The sequence below is a fragment of the Macaca nemestrina genome, chromosome 6 (genome assembly GCF_043159975.1).
Source record: "Macaca nemestrina isolate mMacNem1 chromosome 6, mMacNem.hap1, whole genome shotgun sequence".
NCBI classification, from domain to species: Eukaryota; Metazoa; Chordata; class Mammalia; order Primates; family Cercopithecidae; genus Macaca; species Macaca nemestrina.
In genome coordinates, this window is record NC_092130.1 from 174,462,101 (window position 1) to 174,483,654 (window position 21,554).

A 21,554-nucleotide genomic window follows, 5' to 3' on the forward strand; every position below is an offset into this window, starting at 1 on the left:
CCCAGGCCATGGGATGTCAGAGAAGTGTGCAGAGATGGCTTCTCAGGGCATCCCGTAGGAGAGCTGGCATACACATTTCTGCCTTCCTCAACCTCTTGCTCCATCCTTCTGCTAGGAGCATGGACAGGATGGCCGAGGGTACACCAGGGCTGGGAAGATGAGGGCCATGCTTGGCGGCTTGACAAGATCCCTGCTGTGATGAAGAGCCAGAGCTGGCCAGGACTTACACATGAAATAGAAATCTTGCTCAAGCCACTGTCATTTTGAGTTTTCTGTTTTTAGCAGCTGAAGCTAATCCCTAACTGGTACAGTGCTTGATGCCAAAAGTGGAATGCTGCAAGGAAAGGACCAACATGTGGAGCAAGTTGCTCAGTGCTGTTCCAGCTGGCCTGACCAGACAGACCATCACCCCCTCCGTCCTCTTCCTTTTTAGCCTCTCTCCACACCGACTGCTCTCAAGCCCCCTTGCAGACCTTGAGCTGCCCACAGCAGGGTTCTGGCCCTGCCAACCCTGGTCCAGGTTCACAATAGCTCTAGACCTTCCTGTACACAGAGATCGCCACAGCCCCACAAGGTACACGTGAAGGCCAGGTCTTGAGAAGAGCAGCTTTCAGTCTCCTGCTGCTGCTTGAAAGGACCTAAAAGTGAGTCAGTCTGGAAACATACTCTCATAGGTGTCTCATCCTCTCATAGGTGTGTCATCCTCTCATAGGTGTCCGATTTACGGCATGACCCTCTCTGGTGTGTCTTGAGGCACAATTAGGTGGAAGAAATGGGTCCAGGGAGGAAACCTCCCCTATTGCCTCTAAAAATCGCCCCAGGGACAACTGAATAGATGGCCCATGTCCAACACCAGCCAGAGATATGATTGGTCAACTCTGTCCCAGTGAAGCTGTATTCACTAAAATACTGAATGCATTACCAGAACAGACATTCTGAAATCTAAAAGTGAGTTTTAGTAGAGTGGCATCAACAAAATTCTCATTTTTTTACCCACCCATTTATCCACATTACAGGCTGAACAACATGCCACATTCCATCGGCATCTGGTCATTTATTCACTTGCTCACTTAACACACATTTATTGAGCTTATTGAGCACCTAGAGTATGCCAGACCCTACTACATACAGAGAATAGAAAGATTAATTTAGTGAGATTCATTCCCTGAAGGGGCACAGAATCTACTGAGCCTCAGGCTTGCCTAGGACAGAAGCTCAAACATGATTATTTAAAGACAATCATTTACATTGAAAAAACAAGATAAGAGTCAGGATGAACCCCTAACCCATGGGAGAGATTTCTAAAAGATATCATCCTGTTCTTTGATAATAACATATACTTTCGCAAAACAAGTCCATTTGTGAGCTCTAGTGGTAGGATAGTAATGTCTATTAAATACATTTAAAGTTAACATTCCCAAGTGTCTGTCTACTGAAAATCCAATCAGAAAATCAAAAATGGTGTGTCTGTGTGCTCACATACTTACAGTTGCATGATATTTCAGTTATGAATGCTTTAGGCTGCAAGTAAGAGGCAAATTCAGCCAATAATACCATTTAAAAATAGAGACTTATGGTGAAATCTGATTTACATCTTCAGTTGAGCCAATAGGGTTGTCCAATATCAATGGCCTGGTTTTGACAGTGTGCTATGGCTAGGGAAGATTATAGGCAAAAGATGGGGAAATGACATGTAGGAACTTTCTGTACCATTTTTGCAACTTCTTTTAAGATTTAAACTATTTCAAAATGAAAAGTGTTAAAAATTATTAACATAATTTAGATATCTCACCCGATTGACTAAAACTTGACAGGATGTTTTGGTTGTTAAACATAAATAACCCCAAAATAGTAAAGTTACAGGGAAGTCAGTATCTGTGGAGAGACACGCAGGCTACTGGGCATAGTAAGTCACCTATGTGAGACTTTCCCACTCTGCTGAGGTCATTTGGTGAAGTGCCTAAATAAAACATAAGCACCATTATTTACAATAATTCCATTAGAATTATAACACTTGAATTTCAATGTAAAACTACCAACGACCAGCAGGACCAATTTTTATAAGGCAGTCTTGGTGAACAAGGCTGTAGATAACATGGAAAGAGAGTGGGGAAGAGTTTCTCTGACTGAAGCCCTTGGTTGTGAGATGCTAGAGTAATGGAAGACCCCAGTCAGGGGGGTCTCATAATCTTAGTCCAATCACGCTTGAAGGTGGCATCCTTGGAACTGTACAAAAATGTCAGCACGTCAGTGATCCCCGTGCTAAAGTCACAGCGATGTTAATGAAGAACATCCTTCCAGGCACTACTGTTTTATTTTTTTGAGATGGAGTCTCACTCTGTTGCCCAAGCTGGAGTGCAGTGGTGCAATCTTGGCTCACTGCAACCCCCGCTTCCTGGGTTCAAGCGATTATCGAAGGTACATTTATTAAAGTGTATTGCCACTTCTACTCACTGCCTTTGCCCAAGTCCTGTAGATATTAACATGTTCTGAGTTCCTCTGCCAGGGACCAGCCCTTTTATTTTTCCCATCTTTAAGAACACATACCAAATGCAGGCCAAACAAGTACTTAGTAGCTGTGGTTTGAATGCTGCCCCCCTCTAACCCTCATGTTATTTGATTCCCAGTGTTGGAGGCAAAGCCTAATGACAGGTATATGGGTCGGGGGTAGATTCCTCCTGAACGTGTTGGTGTTGTTCTCACAGTAATGAGTGACTTCTGTGCTCTATTAGTTCCCAAGAGAGTGGTTGTTAAGAAGAGCCTGGCACCTCCACTCTCTTCCTCTTGCTCCTTTTCTTGCCATGTGATCTCTGTACATGCCGGCTCCCCTTTGCCTTTAACCATGAGTGGAAGCAGCCTGAGGCCTCACCAGAGGCTCAGTTTTCCAGCCAGCAGAATCATGAGCCAAATAAGCCATATATATATATATATATATATATATTTTATATATATATATCCCAGCCTCATGTATCACTTTATTGCAACACAGAAAGGACTAAGACATTATTTGAGAGTTGAAGATACTGGTTTAACTATACATTTGCCCAATAAACATAGTATAGATTAATGAACATGTTCATCAAACCTTCTTTATGAAAAAAAAATGACTTCACAATCCAGGTCAGGCAAATTTTTGATAATGACAAATATTTTTTAAAGGCTGATACTATGGTGTAATAAAATCAATGCAATTATTTCAAAGGGAGGAAAATTGAAATCTCCAAATAAAGAATAGATTCAACAGTGAAAGTATCTAAGAATTATACTCTGATGTTTACCACTAATTCTGACTCCTTATGCCTGAAAGAAATAAACACTTCGGAGCAAATTTTCAGAAACGTCTTCCTGAAGAGCAATTTTGTAGCAGCGTTTGTGCTCATTTTCAGCCAGCCAAAAGCAGCCAGGGAAAGTCATAAAACAACACCCAGAAGATCTTCCGGGGCTGAAGCATGGCTCTCGGAGGCTCAGCAAGCAGTGCCTGTAATAATTACCAATCTCAGACATGCTAATCCCATTAAGACTAGTTGTTTCAGTGCATAAATGACAGGCTGGGCCGGGCGCGGTGGCTCAAGCCTGTAATCCCAGCACTTTGGGAGGCCGAGACGGGCGGATCACGAGTTCAGGAGATCGAGACCATCCTGGCTAACACGGTGAAACCCCGTCTCTACTAAAATACAAAAAAAATTAGCCGGGCGAGGTGGCGGGCGCCTGTACTCCCAGCTACTCAGGAGGCTGAGGCAGGAGAATGGCGTGAACCCGGGAGGCGGGGCTTGCAGTGAGCTGAGATCCGGCCACTGCACTCCAGCCTGGGCGACAGAGCTAGACTCCGTCTCAAAAAAAAAAAAAAAAAAAAAAAAATGACAGGCTGTGCAAACCTCCAGCTCCCAGGACCAGGGGATTAAAGGTTTCCTTAATGCTTTTATCAGCTCTGATTATTAGCAGTTCTTGGCTTCAATGATTTAGAGTCTTAACGCATAGCAAATCTTCATTAGGCAGGAGAGTCAAAGTACTCCTCTCTAAATCCATTCCCAAAGCCAGCCTGACTCTCTCTCAAGGTGAACTGTGCTGAAGGCAGAGAGATTCAGCACATTCAGGAGGGGCTCCTCCGCTGCGTGAACATATTTCATCCTCTGGGCACAGCCACTGGTGACAGCCATAATTTGTTGGGCTGAGCTAATGCTGCTGCTTCTCCAGAGAAGTCCTAGGGGCCCTCATACAAGCGACGCTTCTTATAATCATCGAAGGGACCCAAGCCACTGCCAGACACATCCGTGACAAGAGTGAAGTCAACTTGTGTCTACTAGGAGGCCAGAGGAAGCAGATACTTAGAGATACCACATTTGGGTCAAAACTGCTTGGTAGACCTCTTGGCAGGAATAAATGACACTGTAATAGTCTAACGACATTGACAAGCTTCCTGAATCATTTTTTAAAACATGGATTTAAATGCTGCAAGTTTCAATTATCTCTGCTAATGCTCGTGTAGAGAGGCACAAGGAATTCAAAACTGAAGATGATAAAGGGTGGTTTGTATTTGGTCTGGAAAGTAATTTACGTTTACATTTGGTGAAGAGTAAGTCTAATTCTGAGAGTGTTTAACAGCCCTGACCAAAGGGTGAAGGGCTTGAGGATCCTTCCTGCCCTCACACAGTATCCTGAAGGTGAATTGCATTTCCTCCTACGCTGGACAACTTCTGAAACCCTGGCCTTCAAGTGACATCATAGTTCTGACTGCTCACATATTGACTCAGAGGGCTCACAACAGAACAGGAAAGAAGATGGCTGGGTATTTACATAGGTAAATTATCTCCTTGATTTTTCTGCAAAACCTTCTCAGGGTATTCACTTCAGTTAAAATGCACCATGGAGAGCTGGGGAGTGCAAGCCACAGAGCCTGCCTCTGAGCCTCCACTCCAGGAAGAAGCTTGCATCTGAACAGAAATGAAACATCTCTCACCAAACGATTTGAGAGTCAGGAAAAGGACAAATGCTTCTGTTGACATCACTCCTGTGGTCTTCAGCATATTCCTAGTGGGTTTGGTGGAAGGACAGAGCTATTTTCTGACAATTCAGAGTTCTTGAATTTCCTGAGTTTATTTTTCAAGTTGATAGGGAGACCCATAATCTCTCTTGTGCAGGGAACAGCTTAGCCTGCCAGTAAGAAATTCTACTTTAAGATGGTGCACACGAAATCAAATGTCAATGCTCATCTGGAATCCTTAGGTCGCATGGCCAAGTTCAAGAGAGAGCAGCCAGGATGAGCAGAATCTCCAGGGGGAGCCCTCCCTCACCAGTCAGTGGCTCTGGTGGTGCCTTGCCCTCTTCCAGAAGATAACAGATTAGCTGAGAGATTCCTAAAAGTGATTTCACTGCCTCTTTCTTATCTTAGCCTGCAGTTGCTGGAAGATCCACTTTCCTGACCCTTTAAGAAATAACCAGCTCAAACAATCCCTCAATCAGAAACTTTCAGACCAATCACTATCTCCACTCATATCCTCAGCAAATCCAGTTGGTGTTATCTTTAAAATACATCCAGAGGCTGCCTGCTTCTCAGCATCTCCACTGCTTCCACCAATGGCCAAGCCACTGTTGTCCCCCACCTCCTTCCAGGAGCCCCTGCTTCCAGCCCTGACCCATGACAGCCAAGTCTCCCAACACAGCAACTACAGAGATCCTGTTGAAATATGGAGATAATCCTGCCATTCCTCTGCTGAAAAACTTGCAGTGCCTTCTGTTTTCCTCACAGTAAAAGTTAGTGTTCTTCTAATGGTCTACAAAGATTCATAAATCCTGTCGACAACACAAACATATACATATGCATGCATAAATATACCCATGCACACACTCTGCACACACGTGCACATGTTCTCAAAGTTGCATTGTTTATAATACAACTGTGCTTGCCATGTTGCATGATAAGCTATGCATTATAAACTATATTTATAATGCATAAATGCTTGTGTTCACATCCATGTGCACACACCATGTTCACATGTGCACACACATGCATACATTCACACAGGTGCACATACACATACACATGCCCCCACTCACACACCTGCACAACTGCATACACACACATTCACATGTATTTACATACATGTGCACACAGGCATACACACATTCTCATACATGCACATACACATATTCACACACACATGCACACACTCTCCAGGCCTGCTACCTCTGTGACCTCATCTCTCCCATGTTCACCACACCCCAGTCACTCTGGTTTTCTTGCTTACCTTTGTAATACCAGGAATGTTCCCACCACAGGGCCTTGGTACATGCTTCTCCCTCACTGCTGTCAGGCCTATGTGTCTAGGAGTCTTTCCCAGTCCCCACGGAGTCTACATTGAAACTTTCCACGCACTCCCAACCCCTTCCTGTGTTTCATTTCCTGCCTTAGCACTCATCACCACCCACATCTGTGCATTGCACTTATTTGTTGAGTTGACATTGTCTCCTCTGGTGAGAATGCAAGCCCCTGGGGGCAAAGATTTTGGTCTTCTTTACTGCTCACTGAATATTCACTCTTACACTCTGTGGTGTTGATTAAAATATTGTCTTATAGCCACAAATTCACCCTTCAATGCCTGTTTGTGATCCTGGTTCTGGGCCCTGCAAACATTCCTCCTTCACCCACTGGTGCAGTGCTGAGCTTTGTCAGTAGAGGGCGCTGGAGGACACTGCAGGAGCCAGATTTCCCTCCCAATTTTGATGGGCTGTAGACCCTTCTTGGCCTGCTGATCTCCAGCCCATTTATCCATCCCATCCCATCTTCACCCTCCATGGCTCACTCCTGAGATGGTGACCTAAGGCAGGTAAATCAGATAAAGCCAACATGGCACAGTTCCCAGAACTGTAGAAATGCAGCATATAATTACTGTCCACACTGAAAAGAAAAGGTCACCCCCAAAAAATAACAGTTATGCAAATATAAATATAACCATTAATATTGGCTAGCACTGGGTGTGGAACTGGGAGATTTGTCGGAATATATCTATGTTTCTTTGATGGTTTACCAGGAGCAGTTGCTATGTCTAGCCACAGCCATGAAAGTGCACTGTTGTCTTTTACACTCAGACTTTGGGTCCAGCTGTGTTTGCAGCACCCCAGCCCCCAAGCAGCTGCCAATTTGGGGGAGATGGAGGTGAGTGAGCACTGCTGCCTTAGGGCCCAGGCCCCCTTGATTTCCATAAGCAATCCCCAGCCTCCCTGACTCTAGCCAGCTCCTCAGGCCACACTGCCAAGGTGGGCACAAAGGTCCTCAGTCATCTGCCACACAAAGTGCCACACAGCCAGATGCACCCAGCACAAGGCAGAGACACACCAGCCACTCATTGCCATGGGCCACGTTGTCCTCAACTTTGTCCAAACACCACACACACACTCGCCCCCTCTCCAAAGTCATTTGCCTTTTGCTGCACATTCTTTTTTCTCTGCACTGCTGCCTCTGAGAAACACTGAGTATTTCTTCAGTCCTTGTTTTCTGTATCTAGAAGCTTCCATTGGTAGGCAAGTAGGGCAGAGAGCTAGGATGCATGGCAGTATGCCAAGATTTTCAAGATTTAAAGACCAGGGTCAGGTCAAGATGGCCAAGGGGTATCCTGGACATTGTCCAGTGGTCATGGCCCAATCTCCTTCAAATTACAACACAAATATAGCTATATAAGTGATTAAAAATTTAAGGAAGTTGTGGCCATGGTATTTTTTAAGTCTTCAATAAAAGTAATCTCAACAGTATCACATTTTAGAAAGGCTAACTCAAGAGCTCCATATACTTAAATATTCTCTACATAAGGCTTTTCTTTTCAACCCATTATACAAAGAATTGCTCCTGGCCAAAAGCTTCCTAGGCCATGTCTAATGGTACCTGCGTCATCATGCTCTTACATCAGAATACCAGGAAATTGAATTTTAGACCTGGTGTACTGTCACAAGAGAAATGTTAGCTACAGATGAGAATACTCAGAGAAAGTGGTGCCTCTGGGGCTTTGACAGTTTGCAAACAAGATTTTTCAACTTATCTTTGAAGAAAAATTTTCTAGCACCAGAACAGCCTGGGTGAGAAGTTCAGAGAGTTCCAGGAGCTCCCAGAACAAGGGGCCACATCCTGCAGCATTCCCATCACACAGGGACATGGAACCACCTTCATCTCCCTCTCAAGGAATCCTGAAATAGTCCAGGCAGAATACAGCAAGCCTCAGAAGGCTATTTTCAATTTATTTATACATATATAGCATTATATATGATATATAATATATTATACATTCAATATATTATTATATATTATATGATATATATGATATATCATATATATGATATATAATATATAATTATATATCATGTGTAATATTATATAAATAATATATCATATAATATATGATATATATTTATATATAATATATATGTCACAGATTTGGGAAATCTGATCTAAATAGAAATAAGATGTCTTAAGTGACTTATGCCAGGTCTTTGCTTACAAAGAATCAAAACCAACTGAATATCACCTTCACTCAATTGCTGACATGCAAAGGACAACATACTCTGATTAAACAGCTCCCAAAATATAATTAATAAATTGAACTAAGTGGTGTAGACAGGTGTATTAGACCATTTTGCATTGCTATAAAGGAATACCTGAGACTGGGTAATTTATAGAGAAAAGAGGTTTATTTGGCTCACGGTTCTGCAGGCTGTACAAGCAGGGCACCAACATCTGCTCGTCTTCTGGTGCGGAAGCTTTTACTCAGGGCAGAAGGCAAACGGGAAGCTGGAGTGTCACATGACAAGAAGGCAGCAAGAGAAATGCCAGGCTCTTTTAAATAACTAGCTCTTGAATGAATTAAGAGTGAGAACTCATTCATTACTGGGAGGACAGCACCAAGCCATTCATATGAGATCCGTGCCAACGACCCATGATTAATTTTGAGTAAAACTGTACATGTTATGAAATTATTGGTCAGTACTCCAAAAGGGACTGTACAGTGCTTTGCTGCTAATTCCCCATCTTCACCCCAACATGAATACAAAAGATAGCATACTGAAGGGACATATCTAGTCTTTGAGTCCTATGTATTGTTCTTCTTCAGTTTGTGTGCTAGGAGAATCCTTGAGTTTGGTGGGTCCTTCCAACTTCCTTGTGTCATGCTTGACATTTGGGGTTGACGGCCTGTTTATTTCTGGTGTGGGACAATGTATCCAGATTAGTCCAGGCTAGCATGGCTGTCCTGAGTAACTGCTCTTCTCCTACTGAAAATAAAATGAATTGTGTCAGCATCATGAAACGTGGGCACCAGAAGCAGCGACACCCAAGAAGACACAGACAACCCTCGAAGGAGAGGTTAGCACATGATGTTGCAGAAACTCTACTTGCTGAGACGTAACCGTATCTTTTTCTCAAAATTTCATTTGTGAGTCCTCTAGACATACACGTCATGGGTTAGCAAATCCTTTCTCTTTTCTTTCATTTTTTTCACATCATTTCATTTCTTTTTTTTTTCCAGCACTCTCTCTGCAATATACAATTTAGAAGTCAAGGTGGGAATATAGGGTTCATCTTGTTAAAATCCTCATTTTGAGTTGGGGTGCTGGTGGCCAGAGAGATTGAGAGGCCTCCTTCAAGTGGCAGGAGAGGGTCTGGAGATGCTGTCTTGCCCGTCAAATGAGCTCTCACTCAGTGCGAAAATCGGAAGAGGGCTGGGAGCGGGAAGGCCAGGAGAGGGCCACAGTGAGCACTCACTGACGTGCATCGTGGAAAGCATGAGGATAGAAGCACTTGTGGTTTGTCATGTTTTGCTTTGATAGTTTTATTTTACACATACAAATGGATGGCCCTATTACCTGCTTCCCTTGAGACAGAAAGAGGAACGTGACAAAATCATCATCCTGGGAACAAATAAAGTGCATCACAAAACTTGCAAGTTATCTAACTTGTCCTTCATGAGCAGGAGTACACACACCTACACTTTCACATTTCACATTTCACTGCTGTTGTCAGAGACAGGACATAATGGATTAGAACAAATTCCTGTTAATACACAATCAGTCCATCCTATGGATCCGTGATATTCACAATTACGTTAACTTGTACATGTAATGATCTAATTGCCAAAAACTTCTATAGGGCTTACTATGTGCCAGGAATGACCCCAGGCTCCTTACTGACTTAACTTACTCAATCCTCACAACTGCTCTATGAACAGGTGCAGTGATCACCCCCCTCTTACAGCTGAGGAAATGGAGGAACACAAAGGGCCTAAGGAACACACCCAAAGCCACACAGGAGAGAACTGGCAGAGTGACACCCTCATACTGCCGGATGAGTATTACCTGGTCTGACATGGCCTTCAAGTTAGTGACCCAGACATGAAATCTGAGACAAGGAACTCTAATATCCGCCTGGCCAGTCAGGCTGTAGCTCTGGGGCACACTTTTGCAGCAGGAGATGGAGCTGTTTGAGGCCGGGGGCATGAAGGCTCGGCTTTGGCCACAAGAAGCAGAATAGATTTCTTCGGGCCTCACTCTGCCCATCTGATGTGCTGCTTATTTCCTGTGGCTTGTGGTGGCACATGGTGTCACACAAGCAGACCAGAGCCACCAGCCAGGACTTGCCCAGACTCTCAGCTTTCCATCCAGGTCTGGGGATGGGGGCCACTACCAGAGTCCCCCAGGCTGTCTCCTTGTTTCCTGTCCTCCCTCAGCCAGTGTGAGGCAGTAACAAGCCCTCTTCCTCCCCTATGAGGTGGCATGGGGTGGGAGGCTCCCTGGCTCTGGGAGACTGGACCAGCACCCTGCATGTCACAGATGCCTGTCGGAGACACACCCCTCTGCCAGCAGACCCTGGAGCTGCAGCACTGGCCTAGCGTTTGACTCAGGAATGTCTCCTCTTCCAGCTCACAGAGAAACTCTCTGTGGTCCACATTTACCTTAAATATAAGAAAATCAACTTGTCATTTGACTTACAGAAATATGCACATGTTTGAAATGGTTTGAGACACCCCAGGAGGTTTCTAAGGAGGCTTTGGGATCAGTAACCAAGAGTAAGCACTGAAGATGCTGAGTGCAATACCACCACCCCCTGGCTTCGTTGGGCTGGAGTCAGCCTCTTGTCCGGAAGGGCAGGCCCTGTGCCATGGCATCCTAACCACATCCTCACCAGCTGGAGTCTCTCCATTAAAATGAAGTAATTAAAAATAACAGGAAAGCCTTTCTATTTATAGATGATTTCATAGACACTTTTAAAAATACAACCTGAATTTGGCTTCAGTAACTTGGCATTGGTTCTTTTAGGTTCTACGTGGATTTTATTTTTAGTGGTGCAGAATGATTTCTAAAGCATTCAGCTGTAATAACAGAAGAGGGCAACAGATGGTTTTGTGAAACATCAGGCTCCTTATTTTGAAGAGAATGGCTGCAAGGAAAAGGAAGGTTCTCTTTAGCTCTGATACTCATTCTCTTAGAGGTAACGTCTGTTCATGAATTTTCTGAATTTAAGGCATTTTCCAGAGATTGAGTGTTTGTCATTGCTCACACTAATCTTTGCAGAAACTTTGAGATAATTTCTGTCTTTTTATGTTTATGTCATAGATAGGAAAACTGAGTCATGGTGAGACAGGCTAGGAATCAAAACTGTGTGGAAGGTTGCAATCAATACCTGTCTGCCATGCTAGGCTAGTGGGTCATTAATGACTGAGGTAAGAAACCCTGCATTTCTTGACAGTATTTGCTTCTGTGTTCATCCTTATAGTCTGGAATTGCCTTAATTTTAGAGGATTCTTGGCTATTTCACTTCCTACATAAGACCAAGTTTAGTTTGGGGTTGATTTTTGTGCCAATCCCTACAATAGAGTGGACCTTTCCTTTCTTAGCACCGTGCAGGTGCATATACGAAATCAGTAAAAGTCCTCATTTCTATGGGAAGGCAAGTAGAGAAATCTGGTGTGGGGAGAGACCAAAGGGAAAGGAAAGGCATTTTGTATCAAGCCTTTTTCTTCAGCCAAGGGTAAAACAATAGACAATGTTGTTTAGTGTGGAATGTCAAAAACAAACAAACAAAAAAAGATAAAAATGTTACCCAAAGTGTAGACTAGGGTGATATGCTGGATTCACTCCGTGGTCCATGAGTGCATTCAACTTGTGAAGGGGAGACGGCTGTAAGAGAAGAAAAGAAATGTTGTTCATTTTCAGGGTCTTGAATACTAGGAAGGTACTAACCACAGCTTGAGATCTTTGAGTCCACCTGCTCTTACTTCTCCTCTGACAATAAAGGCTATCTTCTTTTTGTCTCTCTTCTTACACACATGCACACACACACACTCATATATATACACACACACATACATATGAGCGCATATATTTATATATAGGGAGAGAGAGAGATTATAAGGAATTGGTTGGAGATTTGATGAATCCAAAATCTGGTAGAGTAGACTGTCAGGCTGGAAGTACTCCGAAAGAGTTGCCGCTGGAGTCCAAAGGCCACCTGCCGGCAAAATTCCTTCGTCCTCCGTCTTTGTCCTACTCCAGCCTTCATCTGGTGGGATAAGGCTCACTGACATTAGGGAGGAAATCTGATTTACTTAGTGTGCACCTGTTTAAATGTTTACCTCATTCAAAAAACACCAAACACAGAAACATCCCAGCCATGTTTGACCAAATATCTGGGCACTGGGATCCAACTAAGCTGACACATGAAATTAACCATCACGTCCTTAGTTAGAAATAAGGGTGATTATGATGGGGAGTTCAGGGTGTGACTGACCTCCAAGAGATCTGAGAGGGACAGAGACCTTGGCATCCTCCAAGAGACCCAGAATGAGCCTGCAACAATACTTAATTGCATTTCAGCTCATTGAAAACTGGCTCAAAGAGAACAAAATTATGGCAAAGGGTGTTTCATCGTCTGAGGTGTGTGCATGTCATTTTACCATTTTGTCATGTTATGGGGTTGGGGGGAGGTATGTAAACCTGCCCTTGCAGGCAAATGGAAGTTCAAGGACAGTGGGCATAATTTTCCTGCCTTAGAGATCAGGGAATTATGTGTTGAGTGTATGGAGTCACAGGATGGAAGCTCCCAGAGTCTTCTGTCTATGCAAGTGAGGAAGTAACTGTGGCTGCATTAAGCTACTGAGATTTCAAGACATAGCCTATTTTGTTGTGACTCAGACACTGCAAGCTGTGTGTACATGAATATGCCTGTGTGTGCATGTGTGTGTGCACGATGCGTGCATGTGCATGTGTGAAAGTGTGCCTGTGTGTGCGTGCATGTGTGTGGGCATGGTGCATGCACGTGTGAGAATATGCCTGTGTGTGCGTGCATGGTGCGTGCATGTGTGAGAGTGTGCCTGTGTGTGCATGCGTTTGTGCATGGTGCGTGCATGTGTGACAGTGTGCATGCACGTGTGCACATGCGAGTGTCTGTGTGTTTATGTATCTGACTATGGAAAGTCTACCTGAAACCTGTGTGCTAGAGCTTAGCCAGAACCACTTCATACAATGATTCTAATGCTAGGGAAACACCCAGTTGCTGTCATTGTGGTTCTCTTTGAGCCAGTCTAATCAGCTGAAATATAATGAAGTTTTGTTATGGGCTTACCTGGGGTCTCCTGGAGGGTGTCAAGGGTCCTTTCTTACTCTGGGCTCCCTGGAATTCAGTCACACCAGCTGAGGAGCCCGTTCTCTCTGACTCTAGTGTGCCTGGGTCTCTTCTTTGGGGAATTCTCTTCCTAATCCATGTGTCCGTGGGACTGGCAGTTACCTCCCTCTCTCCGGATATTGTGTTGAGTTCATAACAGGCTGGGGAAATGGCACCAGAGCACCCATAGCACTCAGTCTCGGAGGGCATTTTACCACCACTGGAAGGTAACTGGAGCAGCTCCCTGGACTTTTCCCTGGAGTTGGATGGGAAGGTGAGCTTACTCTCATGATTTGACCTACCAGCTTCTAGAGCAGGGCTGTCAGAAGCAACTTTCCACCTGAACATTGTTTCATTGTAGTGAGGAACAATGAGACTGATCTGAAAAGTGGAATGGAGACGGCAGAGATGTAAGGTGGCAAGGGATGGAGGGGGCATCCTTACGACAGTGCTTTAGTCTCTGGGCTCAGCTCTCAGGACACTCAACCTGGTCGTCCCACTTAGGCGAGCTTCAGTTAGTCAATGTTGGGTTTCTGTCACTTGCCAGGAACCTTGGCATTTATGGCAGAATTCGTTTACTCTTAGATATTAAGCAGCTCTACAAGTTTCATTTCATTTCATTGCTCATGATTTTCCTATCAGTTTTGTTTCATTGCTCTCCTCTCTCAGGATGTGTCATTGGCAGGGGAGAACTCTCCTCTCTGTAGTGGAATGGGTCAGGGTGGTTCCTGGATTGGCCCACCCAAGTGTGGGAGTAGATGCTTTCACTTGGACTGTATGTCATCTTGAGTAGGTCAGTCAACCTCCTGTGCCTCTTTCTCTATTTCCACAATGAGAATGTTAGCACCTTTCTCCTAGGTTCATCGTGTTGACTAGCTGGGCTAGTGTTCCAAAGCCCTTCAAACAGTCCCAGACACACAGTCAGTTCTGCTTCATTAGCTGCTGCTATCATTATGGTTCCTACCACAACATGCCATCTGACCCTATTTATGCCATCCTCCCTGGCCTGGGACCCAAGGTCACAGTAGAACACCTGCTGAGTCATGCTTAAGTTCTTGGCATCTTTAACCAAGACAGAGGTCAGTAATCAAAAGTAACAGTATTCAATAAAGCAGATGAATCCACATACCGTTTTCCAGTGTTGAAATGTGTCTATCAGAACAACTTTAAAGGTAAGTCGGGTCGAGAGCATGATTTAGTACAAAAGTCAGCAAACTATGGCTCATGGGTCAAGTCCAGCTGTCACCTGTTTTTATAGAACCCATGAGCTAAGAATCATTCTTACACTGTTAAATGGTTGAAAAAAAATGAAAGGAATATTAATATTTTGTGACAGGTGAAAATTATGTGCACAGCCACACCCTCTGTTTGCATCTTGTCCCTTGCTGCTTTTGTGCTATAATGGCAGATCTGGGTTGAATTGTGGCCCACAATGCAGAAAATATTTACTTCCTGCCCCTTTTACAGAAATGTTTGTTAACCACAATTTAACTCTTTTTAGCTTAATTCTTAATTTTCCTTTGTCCCTCTAAAATTTCAGACTTTCAGGAATTGAAGGGTAAACTTGAGACACGGGTTTGAAAGTGAGGACACTACATGGCGCTGGCTTCAAATAAGACATACAGGCAAATTCATGATCCTCACTTATTTCATTTCAGATGAAAACTGCTTTCCAGTGAAAATCAGAAGGGGAAATGTTGAACTGTATATTTTTCTGAGAAAAATAACATGGAATACAAGGGCCTACATTCTCTTTCCTACATTCTCATCATTCTACAATTATTTGGGGTCTTTGTCTCTCCCACTTGATGTATACATTCATAAAACCCCAGGAAGAAACATGATCAAAAGTAAAACTGAAAGGAAAAAACATAAAAATGTTCCTTGGTTTTGTTAGTTTTTTGTCAAACTCAGCGTTTAGTGGGCTGTTTTTATTTTCCTTTCCGACTGTATTTATAGGCGTCGCTCTTCTCACTGATTTTTTTGCCTTTTTTCAAAACATTCCCTGGAGGAACAGCATGAATCAAGACAAGCTCTTTATCTTCTGCTGATTTATATAAAAATAGACAGCATGCATGGGCTTTTGCATGCTGTTTCCCATGAAATGCTCTTGTTTTTATCATTGCAAACTTCTGGGGCTCTGAAAAAAAATGACAAGGAAATGAGTCCTATTATCACCTCCTGAGAGTCAGCATTCATTTCAGTTTCTCTACGTGATCTGTGGTGCAGAGGTCTGGCTCCCCTGTGGGTGGGGCTTACAGAAGGGCCTCTGTGATACTAAGGTTACTGTTTCCGTCTAACACCAGGAGAATCCGATGGAGCACTGACATCAATACTGGGGGGTTTGCCCTTGTGGGGAAGAATCTAAGGTAACACCACGAGGACTCTAATAAATGCAATGGTGTTTAATTACGGTTTAGGGCTCTGACATGATGCAGAACCCATTATGGACAAGTCTCTGGCCAAAAGTCCCTGCAAGAGGAATGGATTCTCAGAAAGCAATTCATCATCCTCGTTTTGCCTTTGGAAGTGAAACACAAGAGCAACTGGGATTCCCATGGTGCTCTCCCGGAGCATCTTGGCCCCATTCTGTTCTCTTTCAGCATCTTTCACCTCCCATCTTCCTTCCTTCAGGGGCTCATTTTCAGAATTTTCCATTGAAATCCCTTACATGTTTTTCCCTTGAAGGAGTAACCTTCGTTTATATGTAACATTCAATTAAGTAAACACTCATTGCATAAAAGAGGCTTTACTGTGTGCACAGATTTGATTAGGAGCAATTTATGACTTTGTGTCATTCATATGAATAAGCTAACTTGAGCTGAAATGTGAACAGGAGTGAATGACTTCCCCATCTCCCTCCTCCATAAACATTTCCCATTTAATGAGGATTCCATCGTCCCAGACAGAAGCAGCCAGACAAAACAGAGGGGACATAACTCCACACCGCGGTCTCAAGGCTGGTAGAGGAGGACAGGAACTGGAGAAAGAAGGCCAAGAGCAGCTGCTGAGCTCAGAGAAAGCCCAACACCTGCAGAGAGATGCCTTTCTGTGGAAAAAAGAGAAAGTCATAACCAAAAATACACTCAGGGAACAATGCTCAATCCTTGGTTTCCAAAGGGCAAGAGCAGCTCAGGCAGGACCCGCAGGCTCCAAAGTTAGGGCTATACAGGCAGGAGGGTGTGGCCCCAACAGGCAGCCGCACCCCAGCAGGATGGGCATGGTGGGGAGGGCCTGGGGTCAGGAACTGGTTCAGTCTGGGTACGGACATGACCAAGTGGCCAGTGGGAAAAGCTGCTGAAAGCATTCATAGTTGGAACACATGATACTAAGAGCATAGCAATTCCAGGCTCACCGACGAGCAGGCTTGGGGTTGCAGGTCTTCTGCCTGCTCCATTGATTATGTCCAGAGCCTCCAAAGATGGATGCGGGTGCCAGCAGCTCCGAGTTCCACTCTGGGCATCACACTTCAAACGTGGTAAAAACGAATTCACAAGAAAGCCTTGGATCGACGATGCCGACGGAACAAGATACTACTCCTTCGCCTCGCTCTTCCCCAACTTCCTAGAAAAGACAAAGGTAAAACACCTTCAAAATCAGAGCAAATCCATTAGGGGCCTATGACATGAGAAAGAAATTGCTTCAATGATGAGATCTGTGCGTTGTTTGTGACATCAGCCTACGTTAATTACCCTAATAAGAACTTAGTGACTGGAAACAAGGTATTTGGTTTTTTAAAAAATAATAAAACCTAAACCACATAGCATTATTCTAGCAGCTGGATGTCAAGAGGTAAGAAAAATGATATTTAAGACTAGAAAATTGGATCAACACTATCTTGCAGCAAAATATTTAGTGAAACTCTTGCCTTTTATTTCTTGGAGCACAGGTCACACACCAGAGGCTCTTGTCATTCCGGAGAAGAGCAGAGGTTAGTAGCATGCGCTGTGAAAGCTCCACTTGGAAAACCATCACAAGAAAGAGATGCATTCAGAAAGGGAAGGCCAGCATGCAGGCAGCAATCTTAAGGAAGAGAGTCCAGACGTTCTCCACTCTGCATGGTTGCCGTGGAAAGAACCGGAGTGCTAAGGCATTACTGAGAGGAAAGTGACCCAGCTTACAGCAACTTGTCCATCAGCAAGAAATAAAATTGCTAGGTGTTAAAGCACTGAAACTTTAAGACTGTTACAGCCACTCACATGAATTACACTGACTCAATTTTCTATATAGGTACTAGTCACAGCAAGTAGCAAGTACAATAGGGGAAAAAAAAGATTCCAGTCACAGTAACGAGAGGAACAGAAAGCCTAGACATGCATCTGACAAGAAATGTGCAAGAACTGTATTCAAATACCTGTGAAGGTTCCCAAGTTTCCCAAACTTGGTCTGCATATTCAATGCAATCCTCATCAAAATTACAACAGTATGTTTTTAGAACCTGACACACTGATTCCCACATTCATCCGGTGGAGTAAACAAATGCAAAAAAACTAATAAAATTCTGATTTAAAACACACAATTAAGGGAAATAGGCCAGACATCAAAACATATTGTCTTGTTATAGAAATTAACATAATGTGTTTATGGAGGAAAGGACAAATAAATCAATAGAACAGAACAGAAAATCTAGACATATCACTAAGGTGGCATTTTTAAATTAGTGTAGAAAAATGATTTCCTCCATGTATTCAACGGTTTTCAAGTAAACGGCCATCCATTAAGGAGAAACAAAATTAGATATACCATGGTCAAAAGTAAATTCTCAATGATTCTGAAAGAATGGAATAAAATATCAAAATAACTTCATAATCTTATGATGGGGAAGGATTCTCCCAGCTAGTCATAAAATTCAGAAGTCAAAGGAAACACTACCTGAACATTTAAAACACGCCTGTGACCAAAGAACACCATAAAAAAGGGGAAATTAGAAAAAATGAGAGAAAATATTTGCAACATATACCGTAGGCTAAAGATTGATATTCAGGGTATGTGTTTAAAAATCGCCAACTACTCAAGAAAATGAAAACAACCCAAGAGGGAAATGAGTAACATTACGAACCAGTGAAAAAGAATGAATTCTGATAGTAGGTTCTGATATGTTAAGGTTTTGAAGATTGTTAGAAAAACCATGAAGGGCTGTGGAACATGTAAAGTAGAATCGTGTTTACATTTGACAGTTGTGTGTGTGAGTATGTATGGATGTGTTCGCGTGTCTGTGTGTGTGACAGCATGCGTGAGTGTGTGTGAGTGTGCGTGTAAGTGCACGTGAAGGCACAGAAAAGGATCTAGAGAGAAACAGGCAGGATTGTTAATAGTGGCTCCTTCTAGGGAGGAAACTGTGAGGGGTCACTTAAAGGAGAAAATGGCATTTATGGTTTATCCTAAAGTCTACACACACAAAAAAATATTGTTTTTAATTGCATAGAGACTTGTTGCATGCATATGTACATACTTTTAACAGACTTTATTTTTCAGAGCAGTTCTAGGTTTGCAGCACAATTGGGCAGAAGGTACAGAGAGTTCTCATATACCTGTACCCCGCACCCACCCAGCCTCTCCCAGTATCAGCACCTTGCACCAGATCGGTACAGTCGTGACAGCTGGTGGACCCACAGTGATGCATCCTAATCACCCAGATCCATGGTTTACACCAGGATTCACGATTGGAATTATACATGCTGTCGTTTGGACAAGTGCAGAATGACATGGATACACACGATTACAGTATCATACAGTTTCACTGTCCTGAAATTCCTCGGGGCTCTGCCCGTTCATCCCTCCCTCCCCTCAGGTCCTGGCAACCACTGATATCTTTTTTCCAGCTTCATAGTTTTGCCTTTTCCAGAATGTCATGTAGTTGGAATCATACAGTAGGTGGCATATATGTTTATTTTAAAGTCCTTAAAAACACAGAAATATAGCCGGAACTGTATAGGAGCTCAGGAACATCAACTCGCAGGGCCATTGGAAGCTGTTGAGGCTGGAGACGTTCAGGTGAGCTCCATGAAACAGAAAATCTAAAAAGAGCCGGGGCCAGATGACAGCAAGAAAAAGAGCTTTGTTTATGCCGAGAAGTTGCAGCACAGAGTGATACCACCCAGGATGTAAGCCCACGGTGCACAGAATAAAAGGAGAATCAACACTGGGGAGTTAACAGAATTAGTACTTCCTCAGACAAGCTGCATAAAATCACCCAGAATGCAGGAAACATTTCCTATCAGAGGAAAAAGATTTAGATTTATAAGATAAACAGAAAATAGACATAGGATGTCCAATAAATGGAAACTCTGGAATGCCTGAAAACAAAACCAGAATCAATGCCGCTCAAATGTGCTTAACCAACACCTCTCAAGGTATATAGAGGCTAATACATTAACTTTAATCATAAAACTCATTGCTTTTTTTTTTTTCATGTACTACAAAGGGAGATTTCTAAACTAATCATATATTACACTGGCGTTAATCTTCAGATTGTAACCCAAAGTGTAAAAATGTATTCATTTTAAAAGAACCTAAGGACTTTTGGAGACACTTTGATTAGGTAAAACAAACTGTTGTCTAATCATCCACAACAAGGTACAGAAACAGTTCTCCACAACTCAGGAAGCCCTGATCCCCTGGGGGATAAGGATGCTGTCAGGACTGCGTTCCTTAGAGGAATGGAAACAGCCGCGAGGCTTAGGTGTCAGAATCACCTACTTCTGGAAGATAGAGGAATATTTGTGGACAAAATGGAATAGAAGAAAACGAAAGAGTCAGTGCAGGAAGGAGACAACTGTGTCCTTGAGGATCTGGCCAGGAAAACAGTTGGGCCACTTGAACAACAGAGAGAACTCCATACAGGAGATTGGTCATCCGTGATGGAGGGGGCGGAGCAGCAAACAGGGAGGGTGAGCAACCGCAGAAAGCCAGGACAAATGGAAGAGGTGCACGTGTCAGCCCTGTGGGAGGGGAAGCGGGAACCACAGCAGGTCTCCCCGAGGGACGCTTGGGTCACGGTGGTGCTGCCGCCGGGCGGGTGGAAAGCATCGGCTGAGCAGAGTCAAGGGAAAGGTTCCCAGGCCCCCCACTCTGGATCCCCCAAGGTCTAAGGCACCCGGAGACGGCTGACTGGGAGCCTTGGACTCGGAGCAGCATGCACAGGGTGAGGGGCCTGCACAGGAGGGGCGGCCGAGCTGTGGAGTGTGTCCTGCCTCGGGTCCTCCCTCACCCAGGCCTCACAGACCCGGGTCAGGGATCCTCACAGAGGTTTGGTTTGGTTTGCTGGGATCTCTAGGGAAAGCAGCCAGGGTTTCATACCAGCCTGTGGGAGGGGGAGCTGTGGGGGAAGAAGAAACTGCTTTGCAGACCCACTTTCAGAGTGACTGAGAAAGTGAGAAGCAAGCAAGCTGGAGAACCGGCAGAGGTGACAGAAAGGAGCTACCCAGGCAGGGAACCGGCTGAGCCAGCCACGCTGACAGAAACCTCCAGGGCAGTGACTCTCTGGCCACGGGACACCTGGGCGACAGATGGAAGCCCCATTAGCTGTGGTCCGAAAAGGGGGTCCTCCAAAAAGCATAATGGAGGCCATTATTGTGCAGTTACGAATGAGAAAGTGGCTGAATTTCCTTCAGTGTGTTGACCTCCTACATGGTAAGTGCTAACAGCATAGTATGTCCTCAACACCAGACTAGGGGAATGAGTCCGTCACCAGGGTGCATTGTTCATCTTCGATTAGTTTCCAGCTCTTACAATTCACAGGTCCTTTTAAATATTAGAATGTATTTGGTGCCACAACTGAAAGCATTGAGCTGCATTTGTAATCACCACACTATTCACCTGGTCCTCCCTTGCTCTGCTGCTAGCGAAGGCAACTGTGAGAGGTTAGACTGTGCACCTACACGCTGTGAAGTAGCAGCTCTCCTGTTCCAGAAAC

The 21,554-nt window shown here is 44.0% G+C and overlaps 1 long non-coding RNA gene across 2 annotated transcripts; it reads right to left on the reverse strand.

Annotated features, from left to right (window-relative positions):
- Window positions 1–8,450: 8,450 nt before the first annotated feature.
- On the reverse strand, window positions 8,451–19,884 carry LOC139363924 (uncharacterized). Of its 2 annotated transcripts, none has more exons than XR_011625161.1 (4): window positions 16,995–19,884; window positions 12,080–12,156; window positions 11,257–11,416; window positions 8,451–9,517 (listed from the first exon to the last, which is right to left on the reverse strand). It is a non-coding gene; the product is annotated as an uncharacterized lncRNA (long non-coding RNA). The 2 variants fall into 2 exon arrangements; XR_011625160.1 differs by having other exon boundaries at window positions 8,451–10,931.
- Window positions 19,885–21,554: the final 1,670 nt, after the last annotated feature.